At 42.3% G+C, this 27279-nt stretch overlaps 1 long non-coding RNA gene across 1 annotated transcript in view; it reads right to left on the bottom strand.

The window, feature by feature from the left end:
- Positions 1–20253, bottom strand: part of LOC142046086 (uncharacterized) — a 36411-nt gene extending 16158 nt beyond the window's left edge. The window contains exon 1 of the long non-coding RNA XR_012654994.1: positions 20196–20253. This is a non-coding gene — a long non-coding RNA (uncharacterized LOC142046086). The remainder of the gene's footprint in view (positions 1–20195) is intronic.
- Between the last annotated feature and the right edge of the window lie 7026 nt (positions 20254–27279).

Genomic DNA, 27279 nt, shown 5'->3' with positions numbered 1-27279 from the left:
GAGACGAACTAGCCACACCTGACTGAAGGAGGACCACACCTACTGCCAAGTGTTGGCTGCAGTTAGTTGTAACGAGTGGAAAGCGGAGAACGATCTGCTACAGCGTTATTGGGCTAGATCCCCCAATGTATTCAGATGGTGTAGTTAATTTAGCGCTAGAAGAGTTGTTGGAGACTCGCAGGACCGTACGAGTTCGTGGCTCGCGGGTCTTGCCAGATCTAGAGTGAGAGAATGCTAGGTGACAAGGCCAAGTGTCAGGCATGTGTATCATCTAAGTTGTAATAGACAAGGTAGAGATAGAACAAGCAGGTGGGCCGCCGATAGATATAGCAGGTGCAAGTGCAACAGCCAACATCAGGAAGAATATGAAGAGCTGGAGAAGTACCAGGGCCTGAAAGAGGAACTAGAAAGGATGTGGAAAGTTGAGGCCAAAGTGGTCCCTGGTGGTAGGAGCCCCTGGGCTGTGACTCCTAAGCTGGTGGAGTGGCTCAACAGTCCCAGGAACAACATCAGGCTCTCTGTCAGAGAGTGCAGTGCTAGGAACAGCTAAGATACTGCGGCAGAACCCTCAAACTCCCGGCCTCTGGTAGAGGACCCGAGGTTGAGGAAGACACATACCACCATAGGAGGAGAGGGGAATTTTTTTTTTTTTATATATATATATATATTATATAGTCCCCTCTTCTCTCTCAACTTTTTATTAAAAAAAAAACCTGTGCTCCAAGATCTCTTGCACAATATACAATCATTTTGTACATCATTTCTGATAATTTCAAAAAGTAAGAGGAAAGAGAATAGAGAACGAGAGACAATGTACAGTAATTTAGTGAAAGTTAAAGTAATTATATTCAGTCAACATAACAATTATATATCACATTTCGACAACATTTCAAAAGGAAATTAGTCCTCTCAGAACAGTATAACTGGGGAAAGATTTCTATTATGAAGTCCCCAGAAGATTGCCACATCAAAGAAAGCACATGGATTGAGTTTACTTCTTCTGCACAGGTTTTACAGTAAGTTAGCTTTGTTGAAGGTGAGGACGTATCTTTGAACACAATCAGGAAATAATAAACATAGTGGTCCCCACATACAAGAAGGATGTGGAAAATTGGAAAGAGTCCACAGAGGCAACAAAATTATACGGGCTTGGAGGATGATGAGAGCTATGAAGGCTGAGGGAACGGGGGTTTAGTCCGCAGAAGAGAAGAATGAGGGGGGATTTGATAGCTGCTCTCAACTACCTGAAGGAGGTTCCAAAAGGATGGATCTAGACTGTTCTCAGTTGGTAGCAGCTGACAGAACAAGGAGTAATGGTTCCAAGTTGCGTGGGGAGGTTTAGGTTGGATATTAGGAAAAGTGTTTTCACTAGGGGGTGGTGAAGCACTAGGAGACGAACTAGCCACACCTGACTGAAGGAGGACCACACCTACTGCCAAGTGTTGGCTGCAGTTAGTTGTAACGAGTGGAAAGCGGAGAACGATCTGCTACAGCGTTATTGGGCTAGATCCCCCAATGTATTCAGATGGTGTAGTTAATTTAGCGCTAGAAGAGTTGTTGGAGACTCGCAGGACCGTACGAGTTCGTGGCTCGCGGGTCTTGCCAGATCTAGAGTGAGAGAATGCTAGGTGACAAGGCCAAGTGTCAGGCATGTGTATCATCTAAGTTGTAATAGACAAGGTAGAGATAGAACAAGCAGGTGGGCCGCCGATAGATATAGCAGGTGCCATGTGACAGCCAACATCAGGAAGAGTATGACGAGCTGGAGAAGTACCAGGGCCTGAAAGAGGAACTAGAAAGGATGTGGAAAGTTGAGGCCAAAGTGGTCCCTGGTGGTAGGAGCCCCTGGGCTGTGACTCCTAAGCTGGTGGAGTGGCTCAACAGTCCCAGGAACAACATCAGGCTCTCTGTCAGAGAGTGCAGTGCTAGGAACAGCTAAGATACTGCGGCAGAACCCTCAAACTCCCGGCCTCTGGTAGAGGACCCGAGGTTGAGGAAGACACATACCACCATAGGAGGAGAGGGGAATTTTTTTTTTTTTATATATATATATATATTATATAGTCCCCTCTTCTCTCTCAACTTTTTATTAAAAAAAAAACCTGTGCTCCAAGATCTCTTGCACAATATACAATCATTTTGTACATCATTTCTGATAATTTCAAAAAGTAAGAGGAAAGAGAATAGAGAACGAGAGACAATGTACAGTAATTTAGTGAAAGTTAAAGTAATTATATTCAGTCAACATAACAATTATATATCACATTTCGACAACATTTCAAAGGAAATTAGTCCTCTCAGAACAGTATAACTGGGGAAAGATTTCTATTATGAAGTCCCCAGAAGATTGCCACATCAAAGAAAGCACATGGATTGAGTTTACTTCTTCTGCACAGGTTTTACAGTAAGTTAGCTTTGTGAAGGTGAGGACGTATCTTTGAACACAATCAGGAAATAATAAACATAGTGGTCCCCACATACAAGAAGGATGTGGAAAATTGGAAAGAGTCCACAGAGGCAACAAAATTATACGGGCTTGGAGGAGATGAGAGCTATGAAGGCTGAGGGAACGGGGGTTTAGTCCGCAGAAGAGAAGAATGAGGGGGGATTTGATAGCTGCTCTCAACTACCTGAAGGAGGTTCCAAAAGGATGGATCTAGACTGTTCTCAGTCGGTAGCAGCTGACAGAACAAGGAGTAATGGTTCTAAGTTGCGTGGGGAGGTTTAGGTTGGATATTAGGAAAAGTGTTTTCACTAGGGGGTGGTGAAGCACTAGTTAGGTCTACTGTTGTAGTAGCATTCCATCAATTCCAGGTTCTCTTGTCTCGTCCATGAATGGTTTGTTCCAGTAGCCCACTTATCGTCAGATTGTCCTGGTTCCTCAACATCTGGCGCGGACCTTGTTAATCCGGGCGACGTCCGAGCCGGCATGACTCTCCTAGTTCGTGTCACTCTCATATTTTTGAGGTAGGCAGCTGAAGCATTAGGGGGTCTTTTGCCCAAGGACCCCTACTGGAAAGTTGGGTACCAACCAGGATTTGAACCCCGGTCTCTCGTATCAAAGGGCGGTCTCCCGTATCCAAGGGCGGTGCTCTTAACCACTACGCTATCCAGTCGCTATATATATATATGAACAATTATTATCCCAAAACCTGTTCAACAGGTGGAGCTCTATGCTGCAGAATGGAGCTCAGAATCGAAATCTGTAGAATTACAGTAACTGTCTGATGAATCATTTTCATAGTTACGAGGAATTACCTTTATAGTCTTTCAAGTGTTCTTAAACATCCTTATACAATATCCTAATTTGAGATAAGAAGAATATTTGTCTTGTGGAGGGATGTTGTTTTTTTTAAAGTAAGTTGTGTTACCTGTTGAAACAGAAATCCAGTAGTTTTTTTTTCTCCTAGAAACTTAAGTAATAATAAAATGAAACCGAGAGATCTTGGATGTCTCACGGCTGGTGTTCAGCATTGTATTACAGGTAAAGTGTAATGCTGCATCAAATATTTATTAATCAGGACTCCTGATGACATTTCCCTTACTATAAGTATGTCTTTGAGAAAGAAGACTGGGTGAAAGGAAAATGAATAACAAGAGACAATTTAATTAAAAAAAAAGAGATATAGCTATAGAACCTATTCAAAAGCATCTCTTCTCTTCTTCCTCTTGCTTTCTTGCAGGACTACTTTTAACCATTATCTCCAGTAGTGATGCTGAAATACACATTGACTGTTCCACTGCATATGCCAGCTTCTTTTTTTTTCCCAAACGAGGCTCTAGAATATTTGGCTGAAATTCTAGGTTACTTTAATACAGTACAAATACAGCTCTGATGATTAAGTCATTTTCATTAATATCACTCTGATTCAGGGGAATATGAAGGACATAAATCCACATCGTGTAGAGGTTAAGCATAGGAGTGTATTACACACAGCACTGATGGAGTGTCACCTTGCTTATTAGGCTCAGAGACACTGCCAATCAATTGATTACAATAGAATATATGGATTTTCCATGGGTGGGGGAAAGTGACAGGGTAGGCAGTTCCACAGCCTGGGATCGGTTTTGCAGCAAGACAAGATAGCACATTAGCCAATGGTTGACAGGTTACATAATGTCTCTGCCCATGGTCTCAAGTTAGCAAGTTAACATTTAATTACTATTTTGATAAAATGTTATTGGTATAAAATATATATATTGAATTCTGATTTGGGGTCCATGGGAATGGAGTAGTTCCTCTGATTGTCCAGCAGATACATTCCTAGGGGTTAAAACAAAGAAACAGTGAAAGTATATGGCAAAGATTAAGATAAAGATTGTCTCCTCTGTTTCTTAAGGTAGGCATTGGTCCCTGGGAAGGGGAGGTGGGAGGATGCCATATCTTATACTGCAATGAGACATCTTATAAACTCAAGGTTGAATTTGTGGGAAGAATGTCTCCCTACAAAAAAAAACTAATACAATAGGAATACGGATTCTTTGTTCAATCTGCAATTCTAAATAAGACACAATTATTTAGTTCTGAGCTCCAACACCTAGCAATTTGCTGACTAGGCTTATTTTAGCAAGCAAGGTTATCTTCCTTTATTTTGCTTTTTCTTAGCTAATCACTATTTGCTAGGCCTCTGGTTCTTTAGCCAAACTCTAAACTTTGGGTCAAAAAAAGAGCTGGCACAATCCATGTACCAGGTTATTATATAAAATGCACATGGATTTTTACCCTTGGAGTCATCATGGACAGTTCTCTGAAGATGTCCATGCACTGTGCAGAGGTGGTCAAAAAAACAAACAGGATGTTAGGAATCATTAAAAAGGGGATAGAGAATAAGACTGAGAATATATTATTGCCCTTATATAAATCCATGGTACGCCCACATCTCGAATACTGCATACAGATGTGGTCTCCTCACCTCAAAAAAGATATACTGGCATTAGAAATGGTTCAGAAAAGGGCAACTAAAATGATTAGGGGTTTGGGGAGGGTCCCATATGAGGAAAGATTAAAGAGGCTAGGATTCTTCAGCTTGGAAAAGAGGAGACTAAGGGGGGGATATGATAGAAGTATATAAAATCATGAGTGATATGGAGAAAGTGAATAAGGAAACGTTATTTACTTATTCCCATAATACAAGAACTAGGGGTCACCAAATGAAATTAATAGGCAACAGGTTTAAAACAAAGAAAAGGAAGTTCTCCTTCACGCAGTGCATAGTCAACTTGTGGAACTCCTTACCTGAGGAGGTTGTGAAGGCTAGGACTATAACAGCATTTAAAAGAGGACTGGATAAATTCATGGTGGTTAAGTCCATAAATGGCTATTAGCCAGGATGGGTAATCAATGGTGTCCCTAGCCTCTGTTTGTCAGAGGATGGAGGTGGATGACAGGAGAGAGATCACTTGATCATTGCCTGTTAGGTTCACTCCTTCTGGGGCACTTGGCATTGGCCACTGTCGGTAGATAGATACTGGGCTAGATGGACCTTTGGTCTGACTGGGTACGGCCATTCTTATGTTCTTACTTACCCTTCAGAATAAATACAGAGTATCTGCTATAGGTGGTTCTTCATAGAGTTTCAGATTTAGTTAAATCACAAGATGGAGTCTGGAATAATCTAATATAATCTGTAGAGTCCTGTCCCACTTTTACAGAAATGGTAATATTTATACAGCAGAAAGAACTTGTAATACATATCACGTCTGACATTCAGCTATGTCTGGGAAGGTAAAGGAAAGACAAGAAAGCAATGTAGATACTTCACAGCTGGCAAATGCTAGATACATTTTGTTCCTTTAGGAGCTTTATTCCAGTATATGATATTTGAGAAAGTTTGTGATTCATATGCATGTCAACATACCATAAAATGCTAACAGACCTATTGGAGCATGAGCTTTCGTGGATGAATGCCCACTTCGTTGGATGCAAATGGGTATTCATCCACGAAAGCTCATGCTCCAATACATCTGTTAGTCTATAAGGTGCCACAGAACTCTTTGCTGCTTTTACAGATCCAAACTAACACAGCTACCCTCTGATAGATAAAATACTGGTCACAACAGATATGATTACTTCAAACCCACATGTAATTATTTTCCACTACACCTCTGCCCCTATATATTGCGGCCCGATATAACATGAATTTGGCTATAACGCAGAAAAGCAGCTCTCCGGGGATGGGCAGGGCTGCGCACTCCAGCAGATCAAAGCAAGTTCAATATAATGTGGTTTCACCTATAACACGGTAAGAATTTTTGGCTCCTGATGACAGTGTTATATTGGTGTAGAGGAGTTACATTTGCATAAAACTGTAGAGAATCAGAACCATTGTTTTCAAATTCTGTACCCTGTATCAGGTTCAACTGCCCAGGAACCCAAATATCAGGTCAAAGTCATTAAGGCTTATTTTTTTCAAAATGTACCCTATTCTGCATGACTCCATTTCTGGATGCCCAGTTTGAATGAATTGAAGCTAAGGGTTCTCAAAACATCTGACGTACACTGGAAAGACAGACTCTTGTTATATAATAATCTATATCTTTAGCTCTGTAGTATCAATCTCATATTAGATTAGCCCTTCCCTCTGTTGTAAAACGTAAGGTGCTACACTTACGGAATAGAAACAAATGCACAAATAGAGAACGGAGGACAACTGGCTTGGCAGCAACACTGCTGAGAAGGATCTGGGAGCTGTGATGGATCAACCTCAACCTGAATCAGTAATGCGATGCTGTTGCAAAGAAAAGCAAATGCAATTTTAGGTTGCATTAACAGAGGCATAGCATACAAGTTGCAGGAGGTGATACTACTGCTCTACTTTGTGCTGGTTAGGCCTCAGCTGGAGTACTGTGTCCAATTTTGGTCACCAATATATACAACGGATGTAGAGATAATGGAGAGGATTCAGAGGCAAGCGAGAAAGATGATCAAAGGGATGGAAAGCAAGACATATGAGCAAAGGCTGAAGGAACTGGGTATGTTTAGTTTGCAAAAAAGAACATTAAGGGGGGACATGATAGCAGTCTTCAAATATTTGAAAGGCTGCCATAAAAAAGATGGAGAAAAGCTGTCCCCTCTTGCCACAGAGGGCAGGACAAGAGGCTATGGGTTCAAACTACGCATAGCAGATTTTGAGTAAATCTCAGGAAAAACTTCCTAACTATAAGAACAGTAGCACAATGGAACAGATGGGTTAGGAAGGTCATGGAAAATCCTTCACTGCAGGTTTTCAAAAGGAGGCTGGATTGTCATCTGTCTTGGATAGTTTAGACACAACAAATCCTGAATCTTGGTAGGGGTGGAGGAGTGTCAGACTAGATGACCCTTGTGGTCTCTTCTAACCCTATGATTCTATGATACTATTCTTAAAAGACTTATTTCTTCATGAAGTTGTCTTCAATTTTATTTATTATATTTATCCAGTAGCACTAATTGGAAGTTTGACCTAGTGTTGCTCTGAAGAATGTCATGACTCTCACCCTGGAGTTTGTTCCACTTCTGGGCAAGACCTGGATTTTAAGCCATAGTCTTTTATTTAGTTGTCACTTGGCTTCTGCTCCAATTTCTTATATCCAAGAACTTTGCCTGTTAATACATTGTCTTAGGGGCACTCCTCAGTTTCATTCTGTGAATTGTTTTTTTTTAATTTGTCATTTAAAAGTTGCATGCATTATAGAACACAAAACAGAAAAAAATATACCCCAACCTCAACAAATAATTTTTACGTATTGTATTAATAATGACAAACTCCGTAAATTAAAGAAGATTTGGGGGAGTAAAAAAATCTTTAAACATTCACACACGTATGGTATTGATTTCATATAATTAACATTGATCAAATTGGCATGAGAATCTACATTAAAAAGACACTAAGTGACAACTGTCCACCTCAAAAACTGGAATCTTAGGCTTTTTGTTTGGCTTATGCATCAATTTTTTATATTTAAGAACTGCTTATTAATAGGTCATCCTGTTGTGCTCTCCTCCAGATCCATGCTAATTGGTTTAGAATGAGTCCAGTGTTTTCTAACATATCCTCTTCTTCTACAACTGAGTCTGGTGGAATCACCACTGTCCATGTCTTTTCCTACTCTTGTCATAACTGTACTTATTACATCCCATGATATCTGTTTTGTGTAGTCTTTCACGAATTTCTCCCAGTGCAAAGGCATGCTTGATAAGGCATCGTCACCAGTGTTTACTCTTTCCTGAATGATATTTTTATGGTAACATTAAAACCAGCCAGATCAGGTTTCCATCTATGTTCAGTAGCATTTACTTTTGCTTACGTTAGAATATGAGTTACACACTCTGTATGGTGTTTGTTTTAGTGAGATGAAAGCTTTTGTGTCCACACTGTGTTTAATTGTAGAGAGATATGTGTGCTTGCCTGAAAATGCAGTAGGTGCTTCTTCTGTACCTTTGTAAATTTACCCAAATATTTCTTATGGGTGACAGCAGGATCTCTAAGACTCTCCTAAGAGGGTTGGTATGGGATCTTCCATGTCATTTTCATTGTATCATACATATGGCTGGTGAAAGTTGACCTGTTTTTGATAGGATTATAACAAAGTGATACATTAGCTTAAGGACTTCTCTTTATGGGAAAGTCATACTTGTATAGCTAAGGTGTGAATTTAAACTTTTATAGTTCTATCAGTATGTAGGGACAGTCTCATTTTGGTATAAAATCACTTTTATTTTTTTTTATTTTTTTGGTTTAGATTATGTTGCTTTGGAAGAGGTTTAAGTTAAAATGAAAAAAGCCACTTTTACTCTGGGATTAAAAGTGTCCAAACAGGGAGTTATGACAGTATAACTATATCAATTTATTTATATTTATATAACTGATAAATCTTCCCCATGTAGACAAACCTTAAGTGACTGTTTTCTCCTGGACTTTTTTGGCTGTCAAGGAATCCTGGTTGAGTAAACAGTTGTGCTGGACGGCACTTAAAGTATAAACATTGCTCCCATGTTCTAGGCTGGGGTCAGCAACGTTTCAGAAGTGCTGTGCCGAGTCTTCATTTATTCACTCTAATTTAAGGTTTCACGTGCCAATCATACATTGTAATGTTTTTAGATGGTCTCTTTCTATGTTTATAATATATAACTAAAGTGTTGTTGTATGCAAAATAAATAAGGTTTTTAAAATGTTTAAGAAGCTGCATTTAAAATTAAATTAAATGCAGAGCCCCCCAGACCAGTGGCCAGGACCCGGGCAGTGTGAGTGCCACTGAAAATCAGCTCGCGTGCTGCCTTTGACATGCGTGCCATAGGTTGCCTACCCCTGTTCTAGGTTGATCATCAAGTGAAATTTTTGAAGATGTAAGTCTGTGATGTAAGCAAGCTTTTCTGATCCAGTCTATCTAATAATAGTTTAATTAATAAGTCCATCCCATGATTTTTAGGATACTTTCATCTACCTACCCATGAGATAGGTCTGCATTATTATCCCCTATACCACTTACTCTACCATCATAGTCTAGTGAGGAGATGTTTATAGGAGAAATTCTTAGTGGATTCAACAGCACATCTGGAAGTCCAGAAAGTTTATGCAAATAAGCAAATGGCTTAATATACATATCTGAGCATGCATTACCTCATTTGAATAGCCAACTTCCTCATCTCCATCAATCCACCTCCCCAATTGCTGTCAAGTATATCTTCTTGCCCTCTCCTCCTTGAGTTTTCTCCATTCCATCCTATCTCTCTAACTCCCGTTTTCCCCTTTGAGTTTCACCTTCCCTCCCTCTGGCTGCCCCTGAGGGTTTCCTTCAGTTTCCCCCAGTCTTGATATCTCTTTCTTGCCCCTTTTGAAGTTTCCCTATCTCCCCTCTGGTGTAGCAGTACCATTCCCCCTCAGCTCAGGAGACAAATGCGGTCTCTCTTTCTCCCTCCTCCCTTTGAGGTCTGTGCTGGGAAGTGGGGGACAAAATTATAGATCCTTCCTACCTTACTGTGGAGGGTTTCCTGCCTCCCTCCTGCAATTAGGCTGCTGCTTCTTGCTCCCACTGTTGGCTGAGCTTCTGACCATCTGAGCAGACTCTACTGATGAGCGATTCTGCCAGGGGACAGGGAGTCAGGAGATCCCAGCCAGAGTGCAGAGCCTGTGTGGCAATTTCTGACAAACTTGGACTTTCAAGATGCTGCCTGAACAACCAAAGGGATCCTAGAAGAGAGCACCTAAAATCAGGAGTCTCAGAGAAACCACAGGTATACAACAGCAAAATACAATGAATCTGAAGGAATGTGTAATTAGTGCCAGATGCAAGCAAAGTTAGTTCATTGGCTTTTTACAGAGTAGAATCTCCCAGCAAAGTGTTTAGTCCCACTCTAGGCTGAATCTGATCCAGCTCAGCAGAGTACTATTGCTAAAACAGGAATAACAAGCTTCATTTTCACAGTTCGGGGACTCATATGGTCTTTACCTGGAGCTTTAGTGAGAGCTGCAAAGCTGTCATTATAAAGTCATATGTTGGACCTGATGATGCAAAAGAAAATGATATGTCTGGTCAGGAAACTATTAATTGTGATTTAGCCTCCGAGGGACAGCACTTAGAGCTAATATTGGAGGTCTAACTATATCCAAAAGTAGTGTTGACTATATGCCACTTCCAGGTCATTACTAAAGCTGGTCAAAATTTATAATTTATGTCCCATGGGAAATTCCATCATCTTAAAATTTTCTTTCATCCAGAACTGGAATTAAAAAAGTAAAATTCCTGCAAACCAATATTTTTTTTTGGAAATTTAATTTCAGAAATATCAAAATAACTTCATTGAAATGTTTTTTGTTTCAGTAAGATTAAAGCACTTTGTTTTTATTTTATTTCATTTCACCTTTTATTTTATACTATGATATTTTTATAGTATGTAAGGCTATTGTATATGAAAGTCAAAATGCTGAAGTTCAAACAAAGCACTCTAACCTTATCAAAATGAAATGTTTCAATAATATCTCATCAAATATTTTGGCAAAGTTGATACTTTCCTATGAAATAAAACATTTCACAGGAAATAATTTCATTCTTTTTCATGTTGAAGCAACATTTTCTGATGGAAAAACATTCTGTTGGAAAATTTCAACCAGCTCTAGTCATTGCTAATAAATACCTACTTCTGTTGTATCCACTTGTGCATCTCCATGCTTCTTGCTCCTACCAGCACCACCGCACAACAATAGATGTTGTGTACACACTTTTTTTTTTTAGTTGATTTCAAACGGGCATGTAAACTCCACTGGGTACATTTGGTGCAGAATGTGTCTTAGTTTACTAAACTGTACCTTTGGATTTCCAAATGGCTGTTAGGGCTTGTCTACATGGTGCGGTAAAGTGCATTAGAGGGTGAGATTTGCAAAGTGCTCTAACGTGCTACGCTGTAATTGCTCTGCATAGACCTTCCTGGCGCTCACTAAAGATACCTTTTCGTTCATGCCAGCAGAGTCTACATAGGACAATTAGAGTGAAGCTCATTAGAGTGCTTTACAAATCTCATTCCTCTCATGCACTTTGTCCCACTGTGTAGACAAGCCCGAAGAGATCTATCATATATAGGCACATATAGGTGTCCAGAAAGCATGGGCCTAGGATTTAAATTTTATCATATATATATATATATATATGGGGAGGAATAGCTCAGTGGTTTTGAGCATTGGCCTGTTAAATCCAGGGTTGTAAATTCAATCCTTGAGGGGGCCACTTAAGGATCTGGGGCAAATATCAATACTTGGTCCTTCTAGTGAAGGAAGGGGGCTGGACTCAATGACCTTTCACAGTCCTTTCCACTTCTAGGAGATAGGTATATCTCCAATTATTATTTACTCTAGCTGCAATTTCTCCATTTTGGCTCACAGGATCATACAACCCTCTCAGCCAATAGCAGAGTTTCTGAAGAAGAAAAAAAAAAAAGAAGTGTTGCATAAAAGCAAATGGGAATTATTCTAATTTTTAGTTTATGTTCCACATTATTCTACTTAGAAAATTGTTGTCCTAACTTTCTACTACCTGGGAGTGTTTAAAATCCCTATCCAGCAAAGCACTTAAACCCATGCTTAACATTAAGTAGATGAGTAATCCTATTGAAGTCAATGGTACTATTCACATGCTTAAAATTAATCACATGCATAAGGGCCTTGATGCATTGAGGTGTAGAAGAGCTTCAGCACTTTACACAGCAGTCAAGGTTTACCTGCTTGGATAGGTGGGCTGGGGCCACTTCATTCTTCTCCTTTCACACACAGACTCCTCTGTTGAGGAGGGGTTCTGGGAATTAACATCCTCTTGAGATACATGGGTCAGTTCATACCTCTTAATGCTGTTGTTTCAGGCTGTTGACTGACTCAGGCATTCGTTACAGTCTAGTCATGTTTTGGGGATTTTATTTGCAAGTAAGAGGGCTAGAAATTTACTTTATAATGCTTACGGCTTGTCTACATTGGGGAAGGTAAGAGTTGCAGTTAGGTGGTGTGTGCGTGAACTGTTGCAGAATATTCTGAAATAATTGTGTCCTCATGACTGGCTTTTACCTACTTCCCTCTGAATCAGTGTGTACATGTGGCACTAACTTCTTTCAAAATTAGAGTTCAGCATTCAAGGCAGGTATCTCAAAGTGCTTTGCCTTGCTGTGGAGCGCTAAGCATTCTGGGATTTTTCTCATTCTGCATTATGAGATAGTTACTGGAAGCCACTGGAATTCTGGGACTTGGAGTCAAAAAGATTCCTATCCCATGATTCATCTGGCTTTTGCAAGCCAGCACCATTTTCAAACTACTGCCGGTTCAGCATGGAGGTCACACCAGCCAAGTAGTGGGCAGCAGAGTTCATGTGATCTGTGGGGCTGAGTGGGTGGGGGATGGGAGTTTGCAGGGGGCAGGTTAGTAATTGCATGTGCACCTCTGTAGGCAGTCCTTGGTTTAGAGGATGTTATTCTGATATGAGTCACCAAGAGCAGTGAAGGGACTTGTTCCAAAAAGCAGTGCGTAGAGACCAGAATGATATGTGGTTATGTTATTCACCAGAATGGTTCTCCCCCACCCCCAGAAGTGCTGCAGGACTGGAAGGGCAACAATATTTACACAGGTATCCCCAAGAAGGCTGTTTTGCCTTGCAGTGTTGGCACCAATACAGAACATTATATTGTCTGCAATTTTTTGTATATCACCTGGAGACATGCAGAAAGTGCACTGCAAAATAATTAAGAGTTCTGCAATAATTGTTCTGCACGTAAGGGGTTATCATTGCAGAGAGTCTGATTATAGCTAGCCCAGTGCTTTACAATCTTGATGCATCTTTAGATGTCTCACTCTGGGGAATATACGTCATAATATGTTAAGATAGCTGAAAGCTCAGGGCATTGCTCAAATTGTGAAGCAAAGTATTTTTTACACTGCATTATTTTTCCTGTAACTGACATTTCAGTAAACGTGCCTGAATTGATATGTTTGGGGGGTGGGGGGGATTTAAAACCACCAAAACATCACTAGTTTGGGTGGATGGGGTGCAGCATGGTGGTCAACTGGGAGGGAAAGGACGGGTTAAGGGGGATGAGAAAGTGGAGCTGGGAGTGGGTGCTTATGTGGCAGATGGCTGTGGGAAATGAAAATATCAGGGAAATATCACCTGAAATTCCCTGATTCGGGTGCCACTTTGAACACATGGAAGGAGGGAAGGGCTAGAAGCTGAGCAGGCTTTGAAAGGCTCCTACCTCCCATCTATCCAAAATGGTGGCATCCCCCAGGGACCCAGAACAAAAGTCTGTTAAAACCACCTATAAAGTTTTATTGGAATATAGCACAATGCTTACTAGCATAGGGCCCACTATCATGCTTGATATCTGCCTGGGTTTTGGGAGCTGTCTATTCCTTGAGGCCTACCTCATGTGAAGAAGCACTCCTGGCTTTCAGGGGAAATCTCCTAATGAGAGTCCTGATCAGGGATCATGTTCTTCTCAGTTTCTTCAGTGTTCTACACAATATACTAAGGTTTGGTGGTGGCCTCTCTGGTAAAAAAATCCAATCCTTGTTTTCAAAGCATGGGCAGGTACTTGCATCACTTTCAGAGGTGTTGTTTCTGTACTTGTGGGTTTTGTTTGTTTTTTCCATAATTCTGCAGGAACTCCTTTCTTTTGTTGTGGCCTTGAAAAATGCCCCAGGAGTTACCCCTCTCTGCCAGTCATTTGTTTTGCTGTAGACTCATATATCTTCACCATATAGTGGCTGCTGTTGAGGCAGGCCTGAACTGTCTCCTCTCCCCAGATCACAAGGAAACCCATGAGCTCTCCACAGCTCCATGTGAATATATGAGGCATGGCTGCTCTAATGCTCCAACTGTGTGTAATCACAAATGGGGTGCTCCTGATGGCATGCCAGCATTTAAACAGGGAGATGATATTCAGTCAACCTGGTCCCAGAGCAGTGGAGGACACAGGCAAACAGACAGGGGGTAAGAAGTCCTAGTGTGAAGTAATGCAGTGTGGACTAGCAGTGGGAGAACTGAAAAGTTAATTTGAGATACAGATGCATCCATACAGACTTTCTGGCACACTAATTTATTCTGAAATAAACTTAATCAACTTTCCAAGTAGGTTATCCAATTGGCAAAATCTGGCCAGTTAATAAGGGTACATCTACACTACAAGATTGTTCCGATTTTACATAAACCGGTTTTGTAAAACAGATTATATAAAGTCGAGTGCAACGCGCCACACTAACCACATTAATTCGAGTGGTGTGCCGTCCATAGGTCCAAGCTAGCATCGATTTCTGGAGCGTTGCACTGTGGGTAGCTATCCTGTACTATTCCATAGTCCCGCGTCTCCCTGCCCCTTGGAATTCTGGGTGAGAGCCCAGTGCCTGATGGGCAAAAATCATTGTTTACGGGTGGTTCTGGGTACAGTCACCCTCCCTCCGTGAAAGCAGAGACAACCGTTTCGCGCGACTTTTTTTCCTGGGTGAACTGTGCAAACGCCATAGCACAGCAAGCGTGGACCCTGCTCAGATCAATTCCGCAATCAGGATGTTGTAACACCTCGGCACATTCTCGTCAGTCTATGCTGACCGGGACCTGCAAAGCCATGCAAAGGAGGAGGCGTGGCTACGCGCATGTGGTGAGCGAGAGTGGAGACATGGCATAGATTATCTTCAAACTGCGGCCTCTGCGCTTTGGAGCATCCTGTGGTATGGCAGGTTTCTAGCCATTGAACGCCGATTTTGGGCCCGGGAAACAAGCCGACTGGTGGACCACATAAGTTTTGCAGGTGTGGGATGATTTGCAGACTTTCGCATGCGTAGGGGCACTTTCATGGAAACTTTGTGACTTGCTTTCCCCTCCCTGAACGCCAGAATACCAAGATGAAGCAGCCCTCACAGTGGAGAAGCGGGGCGATAGCCTTTCGGAAGCTTGCAACGCCAGACAGCTACTGGTCAGTCGGGAACAATTTGGAGCTGGGAAAATCTACTGTGGGGGTTGCTGTGATGCAAGTAGCGCAAATGCAATCATTAACCTGCTGCTACAAAGGTTGTGACTCTGGGAAACGTGCACGTTGTAGTGGATGGCTTTGCGTGCAAATGGGATTCCCTCTAACTGTGGGGGGGGGAATAGATGGAACCCATATACTACCTTGCACTGGAGCACCATGGCACCCAGTACGTAAACCGAAGGGGTACATTTCACATGGATTGCTGCAAGCATTGGGTCGGATCACAAGGGACGTTCACCAACATCCATGTGGGATGCCCGGAAGCGGTTCATGACGCTCGCTGTTAAAGGTGCAGCAAGGGGAATTACTTCCCAGCGTATTATACCAAAAAAACTAGTAAACAGAACTGTTTAAAGGGACAACATTTGTCCACATCTATTGTAATACCATATAAAATAAAAAGATAACAGCAACAATGTTGTTTGGGCTACTTATCCCTATGTTATATATATATAAGTAAATCCAGAATAGCAACTGGATAGTGTTTAGTGGTTAAGAGCGCCGCCTTTGATACGGGAGACTGCCCTTGATATAAGAACCGGGTTCAAATCCTGGTTATATCCAACTTTCCAGTAGGGGTCCTTGGGCAAAAGACCCTCCTAACGCTTTCACTGCTACCCTCAATATGAGAAGTGACACGAACTAGGAGAGTCATGCCGGTCGGACGTCGCCTGGATTAACAAGGTCTTGCGCCAAGATGTGAGGGAACCAGGACCAATTGACGATAAGTGGGCTACTGGAACAAACGCATTCATGGACGAGACAAAGAGAACCTGGAATTGATGGAATGCCTACTCACAGTAGACCAATGAGAGGGGGAATGTGATGACGGACTGTGTGGATGGACAAAAGACCTACATCCACACTTACTGGAAACAGCTAGTTACCAACGCTTCAACATAGTAGAGGACTGCTTTCACAAGCTTGAGATAGACCAAACTCCACAATTCAATCCCAGACTGAAGAGACCTGAAGAACAAGTGGATGTGCTAGCCCACACCTGAAGCTGAAACTTACGCCACCCCCTCCATTGCAGAAGCCAGCAGCTTATATGAGGCATAGATCATGGAGAAGAAACTAGCTACAGTCAATCCTCGAGACCCTTACAAGGCTCAGAGGAGAATATCCAGATAGTATGTAGAAGATGCCAATAGAGCCCTTCATAGACAATCCCTACTACCACCATAACTCAAACCAAATGAACTGGTATACGCTACAGCCTCTGTAATCTGGAGATGCTTGCTACACGATAGCAGTGCCAAGTGACAGCAACAATCAAGGAAGAAGGATATGAGAAGCTGGAGAAAGTACCAGGGCCTGAAAGAGGAACTAGAGAGAGGATGTGGAAAGTGAAGGTCCCAGTGGTGTAGGAGCAACTCAGGGGCTGTGACTCCTAAGCTGGGTGAGTGGCCCACGTCCAGGACAACTCCAGAGCTTCTCTGTCCAGAAGAGTGCAGTGCTAGGAACAGCCTAAAGTACTGCGGCAGAACCCTCAAACTCCCAGGCCTCTGGTTAGAGGACCCGAGGTTGAGGAAGACACTACCACCCATAGGGTGAGAGGAGATTTTTTTTTAATATATTATTCTATACACATATGTCATTCACACAATCATTCATACAAGTTCTTATAGATATTATAGTTACCAGCCTAAAATTGCTTGTTTTTCTGACAGAATACTGGCCATACCCTGTAACACAAGGTGGAGCCGAGTTCCGGGCCAGGTGCACCTGATTGCTCCTGTGAGGCTGGCAGCAGAAACCATAAGACTCAAAGTCCTCAGTCTTCAGAGTCCAGCTTTATAGGATTTTCCACTATGTTAGTTGATGGGAGTTGCTTCATTCGCTGTTGTTAAATCAATCAGCAGGTGGCTGGCTCGCATGTTGGCAGCAAGAATGTTACCAAAGTCTCTCATCTCACCCTTCTTTTTTAACAGGTTTTAGTTGGATTCAAGTCTATAGGTCCTTGCTGTGTCACGCTGCCTCTGGGTTTGGATTTGATCACCCTCAATTGCAGGTGGACTTTCAGCTTGACCTGGCTTTGATCTTCCTTCTGTTGTTTTTTGTTCCTTTTCTTTTTGAGGGGGATGCTTTTTACTGTTTAGGGCTGTGTCTAGGTCTTCAAGCATTGGTAGTTGAACTTATTCTCATCAGGACAGGCTGGGGCTGGAGGTTGATTCCCATCATCCATACTGCCTCATTCCACATCTAAATAACTAATAAATTACAAGCAGGGTTTGCAAATGAAGGTGGAGGAAGCTTTTACAAAGTGGAGTGCAGTGTTTTTAAAATGGGTTTGAATTACAAATATGGCAAGGTGACAGAAGTTACAATTAGCAAGTGTTAGTGAATGCGTGAACAGAGTACCTATAAATGACAATTAAAAACAATTTCAATTGATCAGTTCTACAAGACCAGAAATAACAGTTTGGGGATGTTTGAAATGCCTATCGTTATCCTGGTGACCGCTCCCTTGATGGCCATGGCTCATGAAGCATACAACAGGCCGCCTAACAGTGTTAGGAAGCTGTTCACTTCAGGCTGAGCAAGTGCAGGTGGTGGAGAATGTCATTTGGCATTTAAAGGCGCCCTGGCATAACATTACTCACTCGCTCAGACCTCAGCCAACCAATGTTCCCCTTTGTTATTGCTGCTTGCTGTGTGCTCACAATCTCTGTGAGAGTAAGGGGAGACTTTTATGGTGGGGTGGGAGGCTGAGGCAAATCACCTGGCCCCTGATTACACGCAGCCAGACACCAGGCGATTAAAGAGCACACCAGGAAGCCAGTGCGCATCAGAGAAGCTTTAAAAACAGTTTCATCACGGGCAGGGGTCAGGTATCTTGTGTTTTTTCCACCTTCCTGAACTCCCCCCCCTTATTGATCCTTCCTGTGTAAGCAACCCCAACCCCCCCATATCGATTACAGCTTGCTTAAGGAAATAAATCAGCTATCGTTTAAAAATCATGCAAATTCTTATAAAAGTCCATTTCCTGTAAGCAACCACACCCCCCCCTTCGATTACAGCTTGCTTAAGGAAATAAATCACTATTGTTAAAATCATATATTCATTTAAAAAGTCATTATACAAGATGACAGAGAACTGACAAGGTATCCCGGGTGTTGGTTTGGAGGAGGAAGGAGGGAAGGAAAGGCATAAAACACATTCCAGTGTGAATGAACAGCCTTTTGTTGGACTGTCACGGGGGTGGAGTGGGCGGTGCACAAAGCCTCCCGCCATGCGTTTCTTACACGATGGTGTGAGGAAGATATGGAACATGGGAGGTGGTCGAGGGTGGTTAAACAGGGGCTGCAGCGGCAATTCTGACCACCGCTGCTCTCTGAAGCTCCACCAGACATTGGAGGATAAGTGATCAGCAGGCAGCTCCATGTGCATCCCGCCACGCGATCTTCCTGCCTACACCTCTGATTTCCTGCCGCCACCTTCTCATCTTCGAGCATCTCTCCATCTCTCCAACAACAAGATCCCTCCTATCCTCACTTGGTCCCTCCTGTCCTCACGTTCACTGGCATCTTTCCTGTACTTTGCTACCACGTCCTTCTTCCACTCATTCAGATGAGCTCTTTCATTGCGGGTTACTTCCATGATTTCGAGAACATTTCATCTCGTTGTCTTCTTTTTCCTCCGCCTTATCTGAGATAGCCTTCGGGATGGAGTAGGAGGCTTGAAAAATTTGCAGCTGCATGAGGGAGGGCTAAAAAAGGGAGAGAAGTATTTAAAAAGATACATTTTACAGAACAATGGTTATACTCTTTCACAGTGAACAACACTATTCACCTTACATAGCACATGTGATTTCACTACAAGGTCGCATTTTGCATCTTTTAATATTGAGTGCCTGCGGCTCTGGTGTTAGAGATCTCACAGACGCAGGTCGGGCAGCATCAGAATTCAGCTTGCATGTGCGGCCATGGTAAGCCATTGTCTTTCGGCTTCTCCAGCCTTCATATACACAGTGCCCTCTGATGCTTCTTTCCTGTTAACAATGCAGCAGCAGTGCCAACCCCCCTCGCCCCATCCAATTCTCTGGATGATTTGCTTTACCCCTCCCCCCCGCATGGCTGGTATCATGGAAGATCACTGCTAATCAACCCCCTTTCCCCCCCCCCACCGCGTGGCTGGTAGCTGGGAAGATTCCCTGCTAGCCAAATGCGAAAAAAAGCTCAGCGCTATCCACCCCTCCCCCCTGCTTGGCTACGTGTGCAAGGAAGGATTCATTTTCTTTTAAGCAACAGCCCAGTAGGAAATGGCCATCTCTGTCCTGTCCCCTAATTAAATTCCTGAATTTCAACCAGGTTACCATGAACGTGAACAATATCACTCTGCTGAGGATAACAGGAGCGAGATAAAGAACGGATGTTTCTTGAATGCCAGCAATCACCGGGGACCATACGCAGCTATGCTTTGTCATGCAATGATACCCGATTACTTGCTACATGCATGGCGTGGTAAAGTGTCCTACCATGGTGGACGGAACAAGGCTGCCTTGCCCAGAAACCTTCTGCAAAGGCTTTTGGAGTACCTCCAGGAGCGCTTCATGGAGATGTCCCTGGAGGATTTCCGCTCCATCCCCAGACATGTTAACAACTTTTCCAGTAACTTTACTGGCCGCGAATGCATCCCAAGCCCTCATGGCAATCAATCATTAAAAAAACGCTTGCTTTTAAACCATGTTTTATATTTACAAAGGTACACTCACCAGAGGTCACTTCCATGGCTTCACTGTCTGGGCTAGTGGCTTGGGAGGGCTGGGAGGGTAATTCCGTCTGGGGTGAGAAAAAGCTCCTGGCTGTTGGGGCTAACGGAGTGCTGTGTGCTCTCTGCAAGGATCGTCCTCCTCTTTCCCTCCTCCTCCTCCTCATCTTCCCCTCCGCAGAATCCTCAGCCATGGTTGAGATTACAACCCCCACCTCGGAATCCATGGACAGGGGTGGGGTAGTGGTGGCGCAGCCCCCTAAAATTGCATGCAGCTCAGCGTAGAAGCGGCATGTTTTCGGCCTGCCCCGGACCTTCGTTTGCTTCTTTGGTTTTCTGGTAGGCTTGTCTGAGCTCCTTAACTTTCACTCTGCACTGCACTGAGTCCCTGGTGTGGCCTTTCTCCATCATAGCCTTGGAAATTTTTTCAAATATTTTTTCATTTCGTCTTTTGGAACGGAGTTCTGTTAGCACAGAATCCTCTCCCCATATAGCGATCAGATCCAGTACCTCCCGTGCGGTCCATGCTGGAGCTCTTTTTCGATTCTCAGGAGACTGCATTGCTACCTGTGCTGATGAGCTCTGGTGGTCACCTGTGCTGATCAGAGCTCCACGCTGGCCAAACAGGAAATGAAATTCAAAAGTTTGCGGGGCTTTTCCTGTCTACCTGGCCAGTGCATCTGAGTTCAGATTGCTGTCCAGAGCGGTCACAGTGGTGCACTGTGGGATACCGCCCCGGAGGCCATACCGTCGATTTGCGGCCATACTAACTCTAATCTGATATGGTAATACCGATTTTAGCGCTACTCCTCTCGTCGGGGAGGAGTACAGAAACCGATGTAAAGAGCCCTTCATATCAATATAAAGGGCCTCGTAGCATGGACGGGTGCAGCGTTAAATCGCTTTAACGCTGCTAAAATCGGTTTAAATGCGTAGTGTAGACCAGGCCTAAGAAAGAAAAATTTCAGCACATTGTGGAAACCTTCCATCCCCACCCCTGCTGTGTAGACAAGCCCATAAATTCTCATGTAACCACTTGACTCCAGATGCTGGGGCCCTAGGCACAGTCCTATATATCTTAACCTGTCTATGGCTCTGTAGGGTATTTCGGTCACTTGAAATGTGCAAGCATATATCCCATTTCTCCCTTGGCCTTCTTCTGCACCCTCTGTGGAGGTGGCGCCGAGTCCTTCTGCTTGGTGCATAGGGGACATGGAGGCCCAGCTGTCAAGTTGCTCCGCTCTGACCCAATGGGGAGCTTAAGTAGTACAGAGACCACTGTGTGGGTCTTTCACCTAATTGTGGGTGGTCTCTCAAACCTGGTTGAATTTCACCATCTTAGACAAAGCCCATATAATTCCACTAAAACAAGAGCTATGTTACTGCCCATTAATATGTGTAAAATTCATGCTATAATTTCAATAGTTAGAGGAGGTTTTTCTTTATAATTGGAGTAGCTAGGCCAGGATATGATTGGGCCTCTTTTCATCCCAAAATCATTGAGAGAGGCTGTTACTCACTACATTTTTATTGGTTCTCTTTATCCCCTGTTCTAGTACAAAGAATACTTTTTTTGTTTGTTTTGGGTTTTTTTTAACCATTGAAATCTGTGTTTGTCCAGTGCCTGGACTTACTATAAATAGTGCTCATGTATATTGTCTCCAGATGGATACTCATGCTCTAAAATGACTGCTTAAGAGAAATAGATGTCACTGAAACTAGTTGGAAAATGTGTCTGCAAGGCTATTCATTTGCAAAAAATTAATGTCATAGTCTTCTGATAAGTATTGGGGTTAATAATGGTGGACAGGAGGTCAATAAAAAATGGATGAAAGTAAGAGTATTGCTGATCTGGTTTCTTGCTCTGGAAGGAGAGGTGGTGGCTCGGTTACCTGGGTTACCAAGCCACCGGCTCTCCTTCCAGAGCAGGCCTGGAAGGAGAAGCAGTGGAGGAGGTGAGGTTGCCATCTTTTCACACTGCCTCCTCCACTTCTGCTGCGCCTGCTTTAGAAGGAAAGATGGCAAGTCATTTACCTGGGCCTCCCAGGTTACCACGCCACCATTTCTCCTTCCAGAGCGGGTTCCTCTGTGGCCTCTCCAGGTTGCTGAGCCACGATCTCTCCTTCCGGAGAGGGAAGCCACGTCTGGGGAGTTCTGGTACTTCTTTTTTTAGAACTTGAGAACCAACGTACACATTTTTGTGTGTGTGTATGTGAATCTTCCACTACATTGCCTTGCTTTAACAAACAGCATGACATTTACACTTCGACTAATTTTTAACATAAGCACATCAATCTCATGTACAGTATTGGATTTTCCTAACATAATCAATATTTTCGTGTACTTGAGTACTCCAAAATACAGGTGAAAATCAGTAAAAGCTGAATAATGATTTTTGTGAAACCCTAAATTTTGGTAAAAATTGAAAAAATGGAAAACAAAGGGCCTTACATATCTGTTATTTCTGTTAAGTGATTGGGCAACAAAATGCCAAATGAAATTTAATGTGGATAAATGTAAAGTAATGCACATTGGAAAAAATAACCCCAACTATACATACAATATGATGGGGGTTAATTTAGCAACAACAAGTCAGAAAAAAGATCTTGGAGTCATCGTGGATAGTTCTCTGAAAATGTCCACGCAGTGTGCAGAGGTGGTCAAAAAAGCAAACAGGATGTTAGGAATCATTAAAAAGGGGATAGAGAATAAGACTGAGAATATATCATTGCCCTTATATAAATCCATGCTACGCCCACATCTCAAATACCACGTACAGATGTGGTCTCCTTACCTCAAAAAAGATATACTGGCACTAGAAATGGTTCAGAAAAGGGCAACTAAAATGATTAGGGGTTTGGAGAGGGTCCCATATGAGGAAATATTAAAGAGGCTAGGATTCTTCAGCTTGGAAAGAGGAGACTAAGGGGGCATATGATAGAGGTATATAAAATCATGAGTGATGTAGAGAAAGTGGATAACGAAAAGTTATTTACTTATTCCCATAATACAAGAACTAGGGGACATCAAATGAAATTAATAGGCAGCAGGTTTAAAACAAAGAAAAGGAAGTTCTTCTTCACGCAGCATACAGTCAACTTGTGGAACTCCTTACCTGAGGAGATTGTGAAGACTAGGACTATAACAGTGTTTAAAAGAGGACTGGATAAATTCATGGTGGTTAAGTCCATAAATGGCTGTTAGCCAGGATGGGTAAGGAATGGTGTCCCTAGCCTCTGTTTGTCAGAGGATGGAGATGGATGGCAGGAGAGTGATCACATTGTCTGTTAGATTCACTCCTTCTGGGGCACCTGGCATTGGCCACTGTCATAGACAGATACTGGGCTAGATGGACCTTTGGTCTGACCCAGTACGGCCGTTCTTATGTTCTTATGTTTGGTCAATGGAAACCTGTTCTATACTTTTTCAATCTCATTTTTGATTGCATATGCCTATAAAAATCACACAGCGCTACATGAAATTTAGTTGGAAGTAGTGAGATGAGTGGTCAGCATGGGAAAGAAGCAGCAGCCACCAAGGGAGAGAGGGCGGGAACAGAAGAAAGGGCAACAGAAAAGAGGATGGCCAGCCACTTCTATAGAGGAGGAGACAGGAGGGGAGGGGAGGGTAAAACTGAGGGGAAGGTTGAAGGAGAGAGCATCTGTCTTTTTCCTCATAACCTGCCTGAGTTTGTCTCTGAAATGCCTATGTTTTTTGAGCATATTGATTCTGTGACCCTCTTTAACTGTTTGAACTGTCTATTTGAACTGTCTATTGGAAAGAACCAAATTTAATCCAAATCTGTTTCTGGGATCTGTATTATTTTGCATTCCCCTGAGGTCTGAAGAGAAGAGAAAAGACAAATGGTGTGATAATCACAGACCACACAGAAAAGAATCAGAAGAGGGGTGAAAGAGCTGTGGATAGAGGTCTGACTTTCAGGGACTTCCAATTTTATGTCCAAATTTCTTCACATATAATTTAGGATGTTTTTCTCTGCTCTACAATAACGATAATAAAAATCCAATTATTTGGCTTATGGGATTGATTGATTCAGTTTGATTATTACTTTCAGTACAAAATTAATTCTGTTGAACACAAAGACAAGCACCTGCTCCATAATTCAAAAAAAAAAGCAAAAAAAAAAGCATTAGTAAAGCTGTAACCTTTCCTAGACAACAGGAAAGGTACTTTTCCAGATCATCCTTCTGTTTTGTTTGAAGCTTATCTCTGCACCTTTTAGGCTCTCCGCACACAGAGTCCCATGCCCTTGCTGAGCCCCAGTGAACTCAGTGGAGAATCTGCCCATATGAACCTCATTGCAGGCTTGAGGTCTTAGATTCTAGCATTTAAGTAGCTCCACATTTTTATAATAAAATCACACTGTATAAAGTGACTGTTTGGAAAAAAGAGCCCAAGTTTTGGAGCAAACTACCCTTCTCTCAATTCTACCATGAACTATGGAATGTCTGCAAGGGGATGAGTGAAATGCTCTAGAGGAACAAAAGACATTAGTTCATTCTAATCCAGTGTAAATAAAATCATATTTCTTGGAAAGAGGAGAACTGAAGAGAAACTATACTAACTGGGATAGGGAAACTAGTATTGATTTAATTGGCTTTTTAATGATTTCCTGTTTCTTCTTCTTTCCTATATATTAAAAAAAATACAAATGGAAAGGTTAATCTAACTATATATTTAAGGCTTTTAAAGACTCCATTACAAGACTTATTATGCTAAAAGAAACATACCTGGCATGCTGCAGTTTTCTAAATGTATCAGCGATGCATGTAATGATTCACTTAAACCATCATGGTCAGAATTCTTTTACATTATTTCTATGTAAATTGGATGCTTCACAATTACTATAATATGTGTGAAATTCCACTTATTTCTTTTAACGTGGAAACTTTTATCACTTAACTTAAACTTGCTGGACAGAATATTTGAACCATTTGCAATCATTAGAGCATTTTTGTTTGGTCAAAACCCTTGTGGGATTATACTTTGGAATTACATTCAATGCAACTGAATGGCAATTTTAAATATATAAGGGGCATCCCAAGTGCTTGTCATTATTCTTAGAATTCAACATTATATTTTATCTATTATGGACTTGTTTTTACATCAGTGTCTTTCATCTTCAAGAGACATATAAAATAGCAGCATATAACATAAAAAAGCAATAGAACATATTGGACGGGGGCTAGGTGATGGAATGGGACATGTCTTTGATGTTCTACTGAAAGCCTGACTTAGGCCAAATCCTTAGAAGATATTTCTCTGTATCACCAAACAATCTCATGGACTAACAGAGTTGGAAGTCTCTGCCCAAGGGAAGCTGAAGACTATGTTGTGGGTCAGAGCTGAGATGTTATGACCTGTGTGCGAGAGCTTGCATAGAACCTCCCTGAGCTATAGAATGTCTGGCTCGACTTTCATGAGCACTAGACTCATACAAGCATTTAGGAAAGGAGTATAGGATCAGCACTGACACTTCTTCCTTGTTAGATCTCCAGTACCTGTACATGCACAGTATTCCTGCAAATTTCAGTATAAATATGATTACTCGTGTTTGTTTAAATGCTTCTCAGCTCTGTGCACTTTTCCAAATATTAAGATAAACAGTTGATGACACAAGTATTCACTATAATTATCTTTTAACCAGTAACTCATAGACTTAAGGTCAGAAGGGACCATTATGATCATCTAGTCTGACCCCCTGCACAATGCAGGCCACAGAATCTCACCCACCCACTCCTGTAACAAACCCCTAACCTATGTCTGAGTTATTGAAGTCCTCAAATCGTGGTTTAAAGACCGTCAAAGGTGCAGAGAATCCTCCAGCAAGTGACCCATGCCCCATGCTGCAGAGGAAGGTGAAAAACCTCCAGGGCCTCTGCCAATCTGCCCTGGAGGAAAATTCCTTCCAGATCCCAAACATGGTGATAAGTTAAACCTTGAGCAGTGGGCAAGACTCACCAGCCAGCACCCAGGAAAGAATTCTCTGTAGTAACTCAGATCCCACCCACCTAACATCCCATCACAGACCATTGGGCATATTTACCTGCTAATAATCAAAGATCAATTAATTGCTAAATAGGCTATCCCATCATACCATCCCCTCCATAAACTTATCAAGCTTAGTCTTGAAGCCAGATATGTCTTTTGCCCCCACTGCTCCCCTTCGAAGGCTGTTCCAGAACTTCACTCCTCTGATGGTTAGAAATCTTCATCTAATTTCAAATCAGAGGCAATTTTAAGACAAAGTATGTGATGGGCCTGATTTTGAACTCATTAGTGTAGTTTTTACACTAGTGAGCTCCATTCATCTCAGTGGAGCTCCTGTTTCTTAAAAAACAGTGGGCCTAATTCTGAGGAAAGGTGCAGAGTTCCTACATTTGTCATTGTTACCGGAATTGAATGAGGATTTCAGAAGCTCAGCAACTCTCATGATCGGGCTGGTTATTAGTAAGAGGAGGGGAAAGGGTTCATGATCCAGTGGCCAATAGCTACGTGTGACCATAAAGTCACTTGAAATGACACCTTAAGCTCTACTGGCCATATTTTCAAAGTTTCCTGATCTCTAAACTGGGCAGGTAAACTTGGATGGAGCAATTTTTGTTCGCTCTACACCTGGATTTCTGAATGCAGATTTTGTAAGTGCAAATGCATTTTCTGCATGCAAACCTGAGTTTCCAGGAGTACAAAAACTTGGTTGCACAAAACGGTGTCCCAGAACTTTAGCTCTTTAAACACACAGGCAATTTTTGAAATTGGTCCTGCTGGAGAAGTGTCGTTTAATGGTTTGAGTATAGGACTGGGGATAAGGATCCCTTGTGTGGTTTTCTTGGCTGTGACACTGATTCCGTCTGTGGTCTTGGGCAAGTCCCTATACCAGTTTCCTCACATGAAAAAAATGTAAAATGAGGGAAATAATACTTCCTTCTTTCCTTCCTTCCGGCACTCAGTTGGGGATTAGAAAGATTAGGGCCCATATTCAGCAAAGTCTGAACTTCAAGCACATTTAAGCCATTGACTTCAAAGTTAAGCATGTGTTTAAGTGCTTTGCTGAACTGGAGAGTAAC

Source organism: Chelonoidis abingdonii, chromosome 1, assembly GCF_003597395.2.
Source record: "Chelonoidis abingdonii isolate Lonesome George chromosome 1, CheloAbing_2.0, whole genome shotgun sequence".
Lineage (NCBI taxonomy): Eukaryota > Metazoa > Chordata > Testudines > Testudinidae > Chelonoidis > Chelonoidis abingdonii.
Note: the sequence above shows the minus strand (reverse complement) of the source record. Positions and strands in the feature narration are given on the sequence as shown.